This window comes from Neovison vison, chromosome 14, assembly GCF_020171115.1.
Source record: "Neovison vison isolate M4711 chromosome 14, ASM_NN_V1, whole genome shotgun sequence".
Lineage (NCBI taxonomy): Eukaryota > Metazoa > Chordata > Mammalia > Carnivora > Mustelidae > Neogale > Neogale vison.
Window position 1 is genome coordinate 10,172,717 of NC_058104.1, and position 12,446 is coordinate 10,185,162.

Sequence of the window (12,446 nt, forward strand, 5' to 3'; positions counted from 1 at the left end):
AAGAGGTTGAGCTACCTCCTGTCCTGGGAGCCTCCCCCAGTGTCCTCCAGAAGCCCATGCCCCCCAGGCTCCCTGTACCAGTAAGAAGGGGTGCCCCGCTGTGCTCCTGCTGTGCCTGTGCGGGCATCACTGCCCGGGGCGGGTGGGGGGCGTTGGTATCTGGCCCCCTATTCTGCCAGCCCGGCACCCTTATTTTTCTATTATTTCTTCCTGGATTTTATTCTACTAAGAATAGTCATTGTCTTTCTTGGTAAATTCCTTCTTTTTTCCCCCCACCAAGGTTTATTATTTTGTTTTTGTAACCCACATCTCTTTCTAGAAGACATAGATACGTCTTGCATGTCTATAATTAACCAAAGCTTGCTCTGTTGCTCACTTCAAAAGTTGTGCAGCCCGTGTCTGAGCCCCTCTAAGCCAGTGTTTCTCAAACTGGGTGTCACAGGGACAAAGTCAGTGTAGTGAGCGGCAACCGGGGGGTTGAGCAATAAAAAAAGAATGGAAAACGGAAAAACAGAGCGGAGTAGACAGTATCCCAGCTCCCAGCACAGGGTAAAGTCGAGTATTGTTTTGTGACACTTTCGTGTTCATTGTGTATAGAAATCTAAAAACACAAATGTACGGTTATTGGGTTGCTGTGTAAAATGCGGTTCTTTCGGGGGGTCTCAATCAGAAATTATTTTGAAAGCCGCTACTCTGAGAATGTTTTAAAGGCTCAGCTTCCAGAAGCTGGCGCCTCCTGCCTTGTCTTCCCGGGGCGTGCCGGAGAGGAGGTGCCGTTAGCCGCAGACGTGCACCTGCTTAGGGAAGAGAAGCAGCCTGGAGACATCCGGCCTCTACCGAAGCCATTCAGAAGTGACAGCAAATAATGCTACTTGTCACTTGAGTGCTAAGTACTGGTCCCTGGGTTAGACTCATCCTTTCTTTATTGGGCTTCTAGAGAAGCCACAGAGAAAATTTGTGTCCATTGAATGGTTTGTCTTGGGCGTTGGGGAAGTGACTTAGCCCAGAAGAGCCATCTAGAAAGGGCTGACACGCTCCCCGCCCCCAGGTTTCCATCCCCGCTGGGTGGGGAATCTGGCGGCTGGGGACCTGCCAGGAGACAGCCCAGAGGGTCAGGGTCTCTCATCCTCTGTCCCCACCCTCTCTGACCTCGCTAGAGGCCAGGCTGACGCTGGGGGAGGACAGCACGGCCACCTGTCAGGGCCCTGCTGCCAGGTGACCGCCTCTTAAGATGACAGGGATAATTTTCAGTCTTGAGTGTTTTTCTAGTTACTGATTATAGACACACTGACTCCTGGGCTGGACAGAGAAGCTGGCTCTGTCCTGTTACAGGTAAGAATTAAATCTTGGGTCCCCTGAACTAGCAAGGTCACCAGGGGGCCCCCAGAGGCCCTAGACCTCCCCTCAACTCCTACAACCCTACTGGCATCTGATCGGCAGTGGCGGTCACTGGTGTGGGCTCAGTGAGAAGTATTTCCAGATTGTTTCTCATCATTTCAGTGTGTCCTAAGGCCAAAGAGATTTTTCCCCCCAAAATCCAATGAAATGAAAACCCCTGGGTGACTTGCTTATGTTCGCTAAACTCCAGTAAGTGGAAATAGAAGCAGAAAGTAGGAGAGTTGCTTATTCTAACAGAATGTTCTGCTTCGGGACCGGCTGTCGTCACAGACTGCTTTCGGGGCCATGGGCGCTCGGGGCGCGTCACCTTCCAGGATCAGAGCAGGGAGTTGCTTGCCTTCCCCCGAGAGGAGCAGGGAGGCAGGGGTGCCGCGCGCCTGCATGTGCTCGGCGAGAACAAGCCTAACTCAGGAGGGTCACGACTCACCAGAGCCACTGCTCAGCACAACCGACATTCCTAGAGGGCCCCCTCTGAGCCTGGCCCTGTGCTCGGTCCTGAAAATCCCGAGGTAGAAGGTTCGGGGAGACAAGCTGTTGGAATCCAGTGTGATCACTGCCGTGGTAGGGGGGCCGTCAGCTGGCACAGCGTGTGTGCTGCCAGGGTGTCCCCAAGACAGCGCACTCCAGCAAGGGGCTGGCGGGAGGGCTGCCACAGAGAGAATGTGGTAGCTTGAGCCAGGACTGGCCGGGATGTACCACACTGAGGCTTGCGAGGACCTGTGGCCTTTGGGACGAAGAGTGACCCCTGCCCTTACCCTCCGTGCTTCCCACTGCCAGAACTCCCGTGGCCGAACTCAGCGGCAGCCAGTGGGCCGCCTCTAGGGGAGGCTTAGCCAGCTGGAGCAAAAGGAAAGGGTAATCAGAGAAGCCTTCCTGAAGGAGGTGACATGTGGTTTGTGGTTGAAAGAGGAGTTCGGGTGAGGGGTTGCTGGAGGCAGAGGAGTGCGGGTGTGTGAGAACACAGGGCGGCCGGGCTCACCCGCCAGACGTGCCAGACATGGGGATGGGGCAGGGCGGGTGCCGAGTGTGTTGGGAGGAGGGGAAAGACAGCGGACTCGGGCCGGCATAGGAGTTGGGCATTTCCCAAGTTGGAAATGGACTGACTGCTAACAAAAGGCAGCCTAGGGCCAAACTTACTGTACATGCTTCCCAGAGTAAGTAATCCACAAAAAATGTGGAGAATGGACTGAGTCAGTCCTCACGACTCTCTTGTAGCTTTGCGGGGAATCCATCGGCCTGGGAGAGCGCCTGTGTGTGGAGGCTCCCCACCTCGCGTCCCTCTCCCCCTTTATCTTATGGGGAAGGTTTGTCACTCTGCCATCCGCCTCGGGCCCACCGTACGTGTCTCCCAGACTAGATGTCTTCTCTTGAATACGTACTAGTAGAAGCCCACCAGGGGCAAACCTTCTCACAAATGGTCTTAAAACATTTCTAAACCATGTCTTTGCTCTCTCTCCGAGAGTAGGGAATTCTTAAATCACGAAAGGGGGATGGGGTGGCAGGGTCCAGCATAGGTTTCAGAGAAGGCTTCCCTGCTCACAGGGCGGGGGTCCGGGCCTCTCCCGTGGCCGTGGGGGCACTCGCTGGCCACCGCTCCCACTTTCCTTACCCTACGGCGGACACGCACAGTGGCAGTGGTGCAGAGTCGGGGAGGGGGTGCGGGCGGCCCTTAGCATGGCCAATAGTGACCGTCCCCCTTCCGTGATCAGCAGAGTGGGGCCTGGTATGTGCTTCTGATCAGCAGACCTTGGGGAAGGTGGGCTTTAATGTCATTCATCTCCCCAGGGGCTTCCAAGAGCCCACGTTGCCCTCGCCTCTCTGTCCCTGGGAGATGTCCCCCGCACTTGGGAAAGCAGCCCGCAGGTCGAAGGCATCGAGGCCGGTCTAAGAGCCCGGTTTATTGTGAGCAGTCACCACCCTGCGTCAGCTGGGACAGCGCGGGCCGACTTGCAGCGGGGAAGTTTTCCACGCGGAGGCTTGAAGCAAAATGTAATTAGCCTTTATGTGCAGAACAAGGACCCATTGATGAATACAGCTGGTCTTTGTTTTGTCCCGTCATTGAGAGTGGGAGGTAAAAGTGTTCTTCTTCATGTTTATTAATGCAAGATTCCTTAGACAAGTGGCAAGCACAGTTTAATATTTGTTGGAACATAGGGGGGTTTGCCAAAACAGTTGTGTAAGAGGATTGCAGGGTTGCAGAGTATAACCGTTTCTGGGTTAAATAAATGAATTATGTCTCTGCTTCCCCCCCACACACCCTTTTCCTTTCTTTTTTCTTTTCTTCTTTTTTTTTCCCCCCTTTTTTTTCTTTTTTTTTTTTTCTTTTGCTCTGAGAGGGGCACCCTCTTCCCACTTGCGTTAGCAGATGGAAAGTTAGCAACCCGATTGACTTCAACCTGCACAGGTCAGCCAAGCAGAGGGGTGTGGATTTTAGTAGGTAAACAGGTTCCAGGATGCCCGTGGAGGTGGACAGGCTGCTTCGGGGCACGTGACACCTGGCCCCGGAGAGAGCCTGGTCCTCACCTTCCGCAGCCAGCCGCCTGGGTTCGCGGCTGGGTCGGCACCGCACCCTGCGGGAGGGGAGCATTGCCCTCCCCGACTAGCATCCTGGGCGAAAGTGCAGGAATTTCTCCTCCCGTCCACGGCCCCCACTTTGCTGGGTCCCTGGAATCCTGGCGCAGAAAGAGCTTCCGTTACAACACATACAGTCCAATCATGGCGTTCCTCTCGCTTGTGGCCTGTGTCTGAGCCTCCCGTGGAAGAAAATACCGAACTACACTGAAATGCTCTGTGTTTTACAGCTAATGTGAGTCTTAGGAGAATTTGCACCTCCCAAGCCTTTCCTGCCAGAAGAATTCATATTTCTTAAGGTTGCTCACGTTCTAGTCCTTTCCTCTGTACTTCTGAGAAAGCCCTGCATTGTACACATGCCGACTTCCATCGTGTGTGTGTTACAAAAAGGGACATTTGTGAACAACTTCGCTCGGGTTAATTTTAGAGTATTTTCTTTGGAGCATGTAGGGAACCAGTGCCTTCTCACAGGGCACCGTGCGCTCTGAGAAGTGAGCCTGGCTTAGGGCTCTGTGGGAATTGCCAGGGCTGGGGGCCTGCATGTGCCCCACGTGGTGGAGGGCGGGAATGCCCAGCGGTGGGGCGCGTGGGCCCCGAGAGGCGCTCTGACAAGGGGAGGGGACCGGCAGCCGGAGGCCCGATGCGCGGGTGGGGCGAGGTGCAGACCACCTGCGGGTGACTGGTGGTGGGGTGGGCCCCCTCCGCGAGCGCAGGTCACTGGGGACTAGTCCCCGGAGGTTTCTGGCCTGGCCTGCACGCCCTGAGGTGGTGACGCGTGACCGCCTTGAAGAGAGCGGCGTCACCTGTGGGAGGGCCAGCCGGGCCAGAGGTCCCCGTGGAGCCCCTGAAGCCTTCGCTCTCCCTACACCCCTCCTGTCAGCCCTGGCAGACGGCTTGCTCCTCTGTTTATTTATTTTTACACCTCCCCGTGAAAGACTTGGGGAAGGGGGCCCGGTAGAGCGCAGGCGGCAGAGCCTGAGAACCGCACAGCTGTTCTACGATCCCGCTGGACGCCTGCGCATCCCCGTTGAACTTGACAACACCGGCGCTGGTCTCCTGAAATGGAGTCTCTCGGCTGTACCTTTAAGAGCGGAACATTTTCTATTTCCTGTCTTTTTGATGAGTCATCAATTTCCAGTATGAGTTGCTGTAATTATCCTGGTTAGATTAATTTCCCTAAAAATAGAGAGACAGCCACTTTGATGGTTTCAAGGGGCTGGGCTTGAATGAAGAACCTGCTCTCCCTTCAACCTAGAGGCGGTCAGATGACGCTTGCGGGGAACAACTAAAGACTTTGGGGGGAGAGGAGGGGGCTTTCCCCTGCTCTGTGGCTTTAGCTCCCGAAGAGCGTAACCATGCATTTTGTAGAGTCCTAGGATTCTCCATCCCTGTACCAGCATTTCCCCTCACACCTAAAATCCAGTGCCTGGGTGAGCCCCAGAGGGCTCTCGGCCTCTCCAGCAACAACAGCGCCTCTAAGCAGCACAGCCCAGATCCAGGCTCTTCGCAGCCCAGGGCACTGTGCGGGAAGAAGGGGATGGTTTCGTCTTTCCAAGTCCACACAGAATTTCCTGTGAGTGCCGAGGATCCTTCACCCGTCCCCTGGACTCCAGATGTGTCTGGACGTTTACCCCGCATTGGCAGGAGACCGTGGTCTCTACGCCTCCCCCCCCTTTCAGCTACGCTCACTAGAAGCCTGTGTTAAAATGTCAGGCCCTGTGTCAAGTGCGGGGACTACAGAATGAAGGGGGCGGGGACGTTCCCGATGCCATCTGCGCACGGGCTCGCATGCCCCGCTCCGAATGCTGAAACACCCACGTACCCATGTGCCTACGCGATGCTGGGCAGGGTGTGTGTGCAAACGAGCTTGTGGGTAGAGAGAGAGTAACCCTGCTCCTCCGGCATCCTTGAAGAGGGTATTAGAGAGAAAAGCATTAGTCCTTCACTGTCGTCAGGGCTTGGCATGCTTTTATAAAAATGTCGTGTTTTTAGGGACCCTTGAGGTTTCCCTCATTTTGGGATCAAGGTAAAGCTTGGGAACCTCACAGTCTGCAGCTCAAGGAAACGGAGAAGGAGGCTGATGGCGAGCACAGCCGTCCCAGTGTCTCTAGAGACCTGTAGGACGGACATCGTGACCTGTGCCTGCCTACGTCCAGGACTGGGGATCAAGCATGTACTGCAAGTGTTCCTGCCACCCGCTCGGTGGTGACAGACACCAGCGGAACTGCCTTCGGAGAGGGCTCGTCCTGTCCGTACACCGTGTGCATGTCTGCGCGCTCGTGGGTGACCTCGTCAGTCAGTGTGAGCCTTCGCCTTGATGACAGCCGGGTGGGGTCTCTGTAGCGTGCGGCCTGGACCCTGACCGGTGACATTGTTTACTCCCTGGGAGACTCCCGAAGGAAGCTGATGACCTCTAAGAGGAAAGCAGGAGCCATCTGAACCTTTGAAGTGCTTTAGGCAGGAAGGCTTGTGGAGGCCCTGCCTGGAACTGCGCACCGCCTCGGGCCCTCCCCGGGGAATTCCTCCAAAAGCCATGCGTTTCTGCCTCTGCACAGGAGTCCCCGGCTACTGCTGAGGCCCAGGACCCCACCGGTCACCAGGAGGTGGCCCATCTCCTCCCGTGCTTCCCAGGTGGCTGAGGGGCATGCGACCAGAGGTGCACCGACCGGCCCAGGGCCCTTTGGAAGGGAGGCAGGGGGCTGGCGGAAGTGTGACTGTCCTTCCCGCGGCACACCCCCCGATCAGCGAAGAGAGTCCCCTTTGTGGGATACTTCGTATTTTTCATTACAGGAGTCCTCCGTGTGTGTTACACCAAACGTAGAAAATTCTAAACAGTTTTAGAAAACAGGTCATCGCTCGTTACCGCACAGAGAGAACCGTCGGTAACATCCTGGCCCAGTCCTTCCAGTCTTGATTCTAGATGGTGCTTCGTTGCTGTTGTGTCGTATAGACCGCGTCAGATTTCATTTCTAGGCTGCTGGTGTGGCCGGTTTGCTTGTTGTCGTTGTCTTATTTGAGGCGCAGCTGCTTCTTTCCTGTCGGTAACTTCCCTTCGGAAACCTGATGGGTGCTGTCCAGCGCCCCATCGGATAGGTGTGCTGTGGGGTGAGTTACTCCTCGGTTTCCCTCTTGTTCGGGAGTGCGGCTCTACACTGCTGTCATTGCCTCACAGGTGGAAACTAGAAAACTCCCTTCGTGCTGTCTTTTCGTGCCACTGTCCCGCTAGTGGCTTCGGGGTTTTCAAGTGGCTTCCCTGTAGCGTCATCAGACCGAGAGAGCCTGGACCCCAGAATGCTCCCGGGGCCCCGGCATCCCTCGCCTCACTACCAGACTGCTGTTTTGTGACAGTGATAGACGTCACAGCCTCCTCTAGTCGGGGGACGGTGGAAGGCACTAGGCCTAGAGTCAGGAAATCCTGGGTCCGGCCCCAGCTCTGTCACGGGTGGGGCCTCATGAAGTCCCCTCCCTCACAGTAGCCGTGTCCTTGTTAGTAAAACGATGGGGCCGGGCTGGACGGCTGTGGGCAGCATCGAAGAGCCCGCTCCCTTCTTGGCCTTTTAGTGTTACCCCACAGCTGCTTCTCAGAAGCTGAACCTCCGATCCCGTCCGCCAGCAGGACCTGCACAGCCTCTCTGTAGATTGGCCTGCAGAGAAGCCACTGACCCAGACGTGGGGGACAGTGGGAGCATCAGGGGGAGAGCCCCGCTCTCAGGGTCACCATGAGGCTTGATTGCTGCCCCAGTGAGAGGAGTAACCATGGGCAGGGCACCCACTTTCTGTCCTCAGGACTTGGTGTCCTCAACAGCGAGATGGAGGAATGCCCCAAGCGGACCCTCAGCGAGTGGTGGGCCCCAGCCACCCCTTACCCTCTCCCGTGGTGACCTTGGGAAAATCAGGATGTCTCTGCCACCAGGCCTCTTTGTCCGCGTCGGCACGCTGCAGCTGGGGGAGTCCTCATCCTGAGGGCGCGGAATTAGAAATCCTGACCACTTACCACTTGGGTGCTGCTGGGCGGGAAGCAGAAAGCTCCAAGTGCCTAGCGTTGTACACCTGTTAATGCCCTAACCTCTGGAGGGTCACGTCGAGGCGACTCTCAGACTCCAGGAGAGGTCTCACCCCGTGTGGCCTGGAGAATTTGGGGCTCCCTGGGCTGTTGTAAAACACATTAAGAGAGCTGCCAAACATCTGGGCACCAGCAAGGATGTCTGCAGCTCTTATTCTGGGATAGCATTAAAAAAAAAAAAAAAAAAACTTTTTGGAACCAGCCTTAAGAATGAAAAGTTTCCTCCAGGAAAGCGAGAGCGAGCTAGATAATTGAACTCATTGATTTCCTTCACGGCTTGTTTGGCCTTTCATTCCCTTCCTGAGGTGCTGTTTGTTGAGGAATGTCTCCAATTGCCAGAAAGACAGTGGGGTGTCTCATATTTCCCCGCCCGCTCTCCCTTCAGCCACAGCCGAGTTCCGAGGCGAGCCTGTGATATGAATTTTTAATGCAGAACTTTATAGCCTCACTCTGGCAGCCCGGCTGCATTGCTCTCCTGAGCTTTCAGATTTAATACCCTGATGAACAAGCGAAGACTCGGGGCATCAGCACCAGGGAGGCTTAACCCCCCGATGACCACACGTGCGCCCTCTCATTTCCCTAAAGGTAAACCTAAAGGAGTCGGGAGGAAAAAAAGAAATTTTTTCAGTCCTGCAATGTTTGGGATATTCTCAGCATAGCCTGGAGCACCAAAGCAGCATAGTTTCGAAATTTTATTGGACGGCATACATACATTTGTACCTTTTCATTTATCTTTTCGAAGACGGCCCATTCCCACGCTGATGTGCTTCTGCGCCCTCTTCTAGCCAGAAGATGGCTGTACAGTTTTCAGGATTTACCCAACAGAAAGGTCACCGGACGCTCCCATGTTTCTCGTGGGAAACTTGAGCATAATTAGAAATCCAGAAGTTGTCATCGGTCACAGAGAATCGACCACTTGACGTAAGTGGTCGATTCTGTGTGTAGGCCTGTGGTTGATTGTCTTTTTTTTCTCTTTCTCTCTCTCTTTCCCTGTTGGTAGCTCTGTATATTAGTGAAGGCTTTTAAATTAAGGGGGAAAAAATTGAGAAGAAGCTGTCTATAAAAACTGCGTGGGTTTAAGTAAGTTAGAAGGATGGCGTTTCTGATAAGTGGTACCAGAATAATTGGCCATGGGGAAGATAAGAGAGAGCTGAGCCCCAGCAGCACCAAGTCTCAATGTTTAAAATCCTTTAAATATAAAAAATGAAAGCATGAAAACATGAGGAGAAATTTTCGGGGGCTTCTTCTTTGATGTGGGGGTGGGGAAGGTCTCTCGAAGCATGAAGCCCACGGTGGGAAGCTCTGTATTTTCAGCTCCGCCTCCTTTCTAGACAGTTCTGCCGTGGGCATCGCAAACTCAAGCGAACTCACCATCCTCCGTGACTTCCCTCTTCCCCACCGACCGCTCCCTGGCATGTCTTCCCCACCCCAGGCAAGCGCGGTCTGCCTTTATTCCAGAGAACGGAGGGTTTTTCCCGACTCTCACCTCCCTGCTGTCTAATCCATATTAATTCCACCTCCTCGAGACCTTCCGTATCCCTCACTTCTCACTGTAATAATTTGGCCCTTTTCATCTCTCGGCCCCGAAATTCATTGTCTTCCCGGCGGATCTCCCTGCCGCCAGTTTCTTCCCTGGACTAATCCATCCTCCAAGTGTCTGTCTGCCCAAAGTGTCTTCCCGAAATATAAATCTGATCCTGTTAAAATCCGTCCTCCTTAAAGTCTCTCCGTGGCTCTGTCTTGCTTCCACTGAAAAATCCTAACAGTCCCAACCCTGAGCCGCTTCGTGAGCGTGTGTCTCCCCCCCCCCCACTTCACAGCCTCATTTCACAGCAGCTCCAGCTCCCCACCTGCCTTCCGGGGGGTCGCGGGCCCTTCCCAAGCTCACCAGACTCTGACATCCCCGCTCGGAGTTCCCAGCTTCCTTCCGCAGCAGCTCCCGCCCCTCCGGCCCCGTGCCTGGGCCCGCGCGGACACGTGAGCGGAGGCTCTGGTCCCTCTCGTTCCATGGAGGGAATGCGGGGTGGGGCGGGGATCATGAATCTGGATCCAGAAAACATACATCTTTATTTTCTACTAACATCTGACTGTGGGGTAGCATTTCCTTCCCTTGCACGTGAAGTCACCAGACCGGAATAAGAATCTTGAGGCTGGGTTGCAAGTGGAAATCGTGGATCTTTCCCATCACGTTAAAATGGTTGTAAATACCCCCAGATTCGTTATTCCTTGCACGGATAACGAAGAATGTTTGTTACTACATCATAAATTTGGGTGGTTTTTTTTTTTTAGATACCGTAATAACCGCACATCAGTATGATTATTTCCCATAGTAAACTTGGATATTGAAAACCTTTTTCTAGAAAGAGGTCCATACTCTCCGCCAGACTGTGGACCGCGGCTCAAGGAAGGTTGAGCATCCGTCACAGACCAGCAGCGTCTCGAGGGCCCCAACTAGACCCTCCCCCTTTTTTACCCTAGGACTTCGCATAGTGCTTTCCCCCACTACGGGGGGTTTTTGTGATAGTCCGTGCGGCTTTCACGAAACCCCCCTCTTCCAGGTGTGAAATAGTTGGGCCTAGGGCAGGGGCGAGTAGCGTCCCAATTCCACAGATGCAGCAGTGCCAGCTGTGTGGATGGACCCTTCCTCTGGGGATGGAGGATGCTGTTTGCCCCTCAGGGTCTGCCCCCCCACATGCCTAGACCCCCGTGTGAAGAAGCAACGTGGGGATTCAGTCTGTCGGAGGGCCAGGCCAGTAACGGTCCGCAGCATATGCTGTCGGCCTAACATGGGGCGCGAAGCTCCGTGAGCCACCATAAAAGAACAGGCATCAGAAAATCTGCAGCTCATTTTTGTAACGAAGGGAAGGGGTGAATGCATTTTCTGTCTAAGCTAAGGGACATTTCTCCTTCCACAAAAAGGGAGGCAGTGCCCCTCCCCCCGTGCCAGAGTTATTTTGAAGCTTCGTCTGTTCAGTCATTATCTGCTGAGTGCATCCTGGGTGCTGGGCTCGGGCTCAGGCACGGGCCTCAGGATTCCGTCTTTGCGCTTGATCGTCCTGACCCTGGGAGGTTCACTGCCACCCCGCCCCCCATAACTTTAAATCCCATCTGCTTTCTGATGGCTCCCACACTGATGTTTCTGGCCCCGACCCGCCCTTAACGGACATCACAAGCTTCACGCAGACAAAACCAAACTCCTGGTGGCCCCCATCAGACCTGGCGGAGCAGCCCCCAGAGCGATCCTGTCGCTTTGTAAGCCAGCCACATCGCTGCTCGCAAAGCCCTGAAAGGGCCCCCTGTTTCTCCAGGAATCAGGGGGGTCCTCCCAGCTCACCGTGCAGGCCACCTTGTCCCGTCCCGGCGGCTCTGTCCTCTCGTCCCACTTTCCTCGCCTCCTCCTGACTCTCTCTCGGCTGATCGCTCTCTCCTTAGAATCCGGGTCCCTTTGCCACTGTGTCCCCAGTGCCCAGAACAGCTCCCGCTCAGCGCCCACAGATGTTCTTGGTACCTGCTCTAGAGGCCACCGCTGAGCAGAGAGCAGATGGCCGGGTGATGGAAGTGTAGGTAGAGTCAGGTGTCATGTGCTACCAAGAAAATTAAAGCAAGGGAAGGAAGGGGGAAGGCGGGGAGACAGCCTCGCTGGCTTCCAAGGATGGTCGGGGACAGCAGGGTGACTCGGTCGCAAATGAAAGGCAAAAGCCTGGAGCACGGGCTCCACCACGGGTGCTGACTCTGCCGTGGACACTTACTCGGAGATTACTTACCCGGGGTGGGGGTCCGGCGACCACCCTTCAGAAAACTGATCTAGGCGCTGTGGTTTCATTCGGCTGATACTTGGGTTGAAGACAGAGTTGCCCAAATAAGGACAAGGGACAGGACTCCGATGGCCCTTCTGGAGCACCTCGTCTGCGTCCAGTGCTCGAGCGCATACCTTCACGGGGCCGCGTTGTGTCAGACTTGGTGTGTGACAGTCCCATCTGTCGTACCAGCCCAGGAGCTCCTCAAGGGCTCATGCATGGGTTCCGAGAGTCTGTGACGGTGCCTGGCCGAGGTGTCCGTCAACGTTTGGATAATCCTCGAGCTAGGGCACGGGGGTGAGCAGACACCTCCCTGCATCATCTCGTGTCCTTGACCTTGGTACTCTGACAGTCACTGTGTCTGTCCCTCACCAGAAGGTCTAACGAACAAGATCCTTGGGATATCAGCCTATCTCGAGAGCCGACTCGGGAGGGTACGGGCGGGAGGCACGCGCGTGCATGGTGGCTGTAGCTGGCGCTCTGACGGGCGGTCAGCCCCGTGAGGCTCTGCTGTGCAGCGTCTGGCGGCCCTTTGGACTTCTCCCCAGGGTGTCCCAACGCCAGGTGTAAAAGTACCGAATGAGGGGTTTTCTGACGCATAATTAGGACATGCAGCC

General features: G+C 55.1%; 1 protein-coding gene across 8 annotated transcripts in view; it reads left to right on the plus strand.

The window, feature by feature from the left end:
- CUX1 (cut like homeobox 1) overlaps positions 1–12,446 on the plus strand; it is a 354,106-nt gene that overhangs the window by 219,912 nt on the left and 121,748 nt on the right. The window lies entirely within an intron of this gene.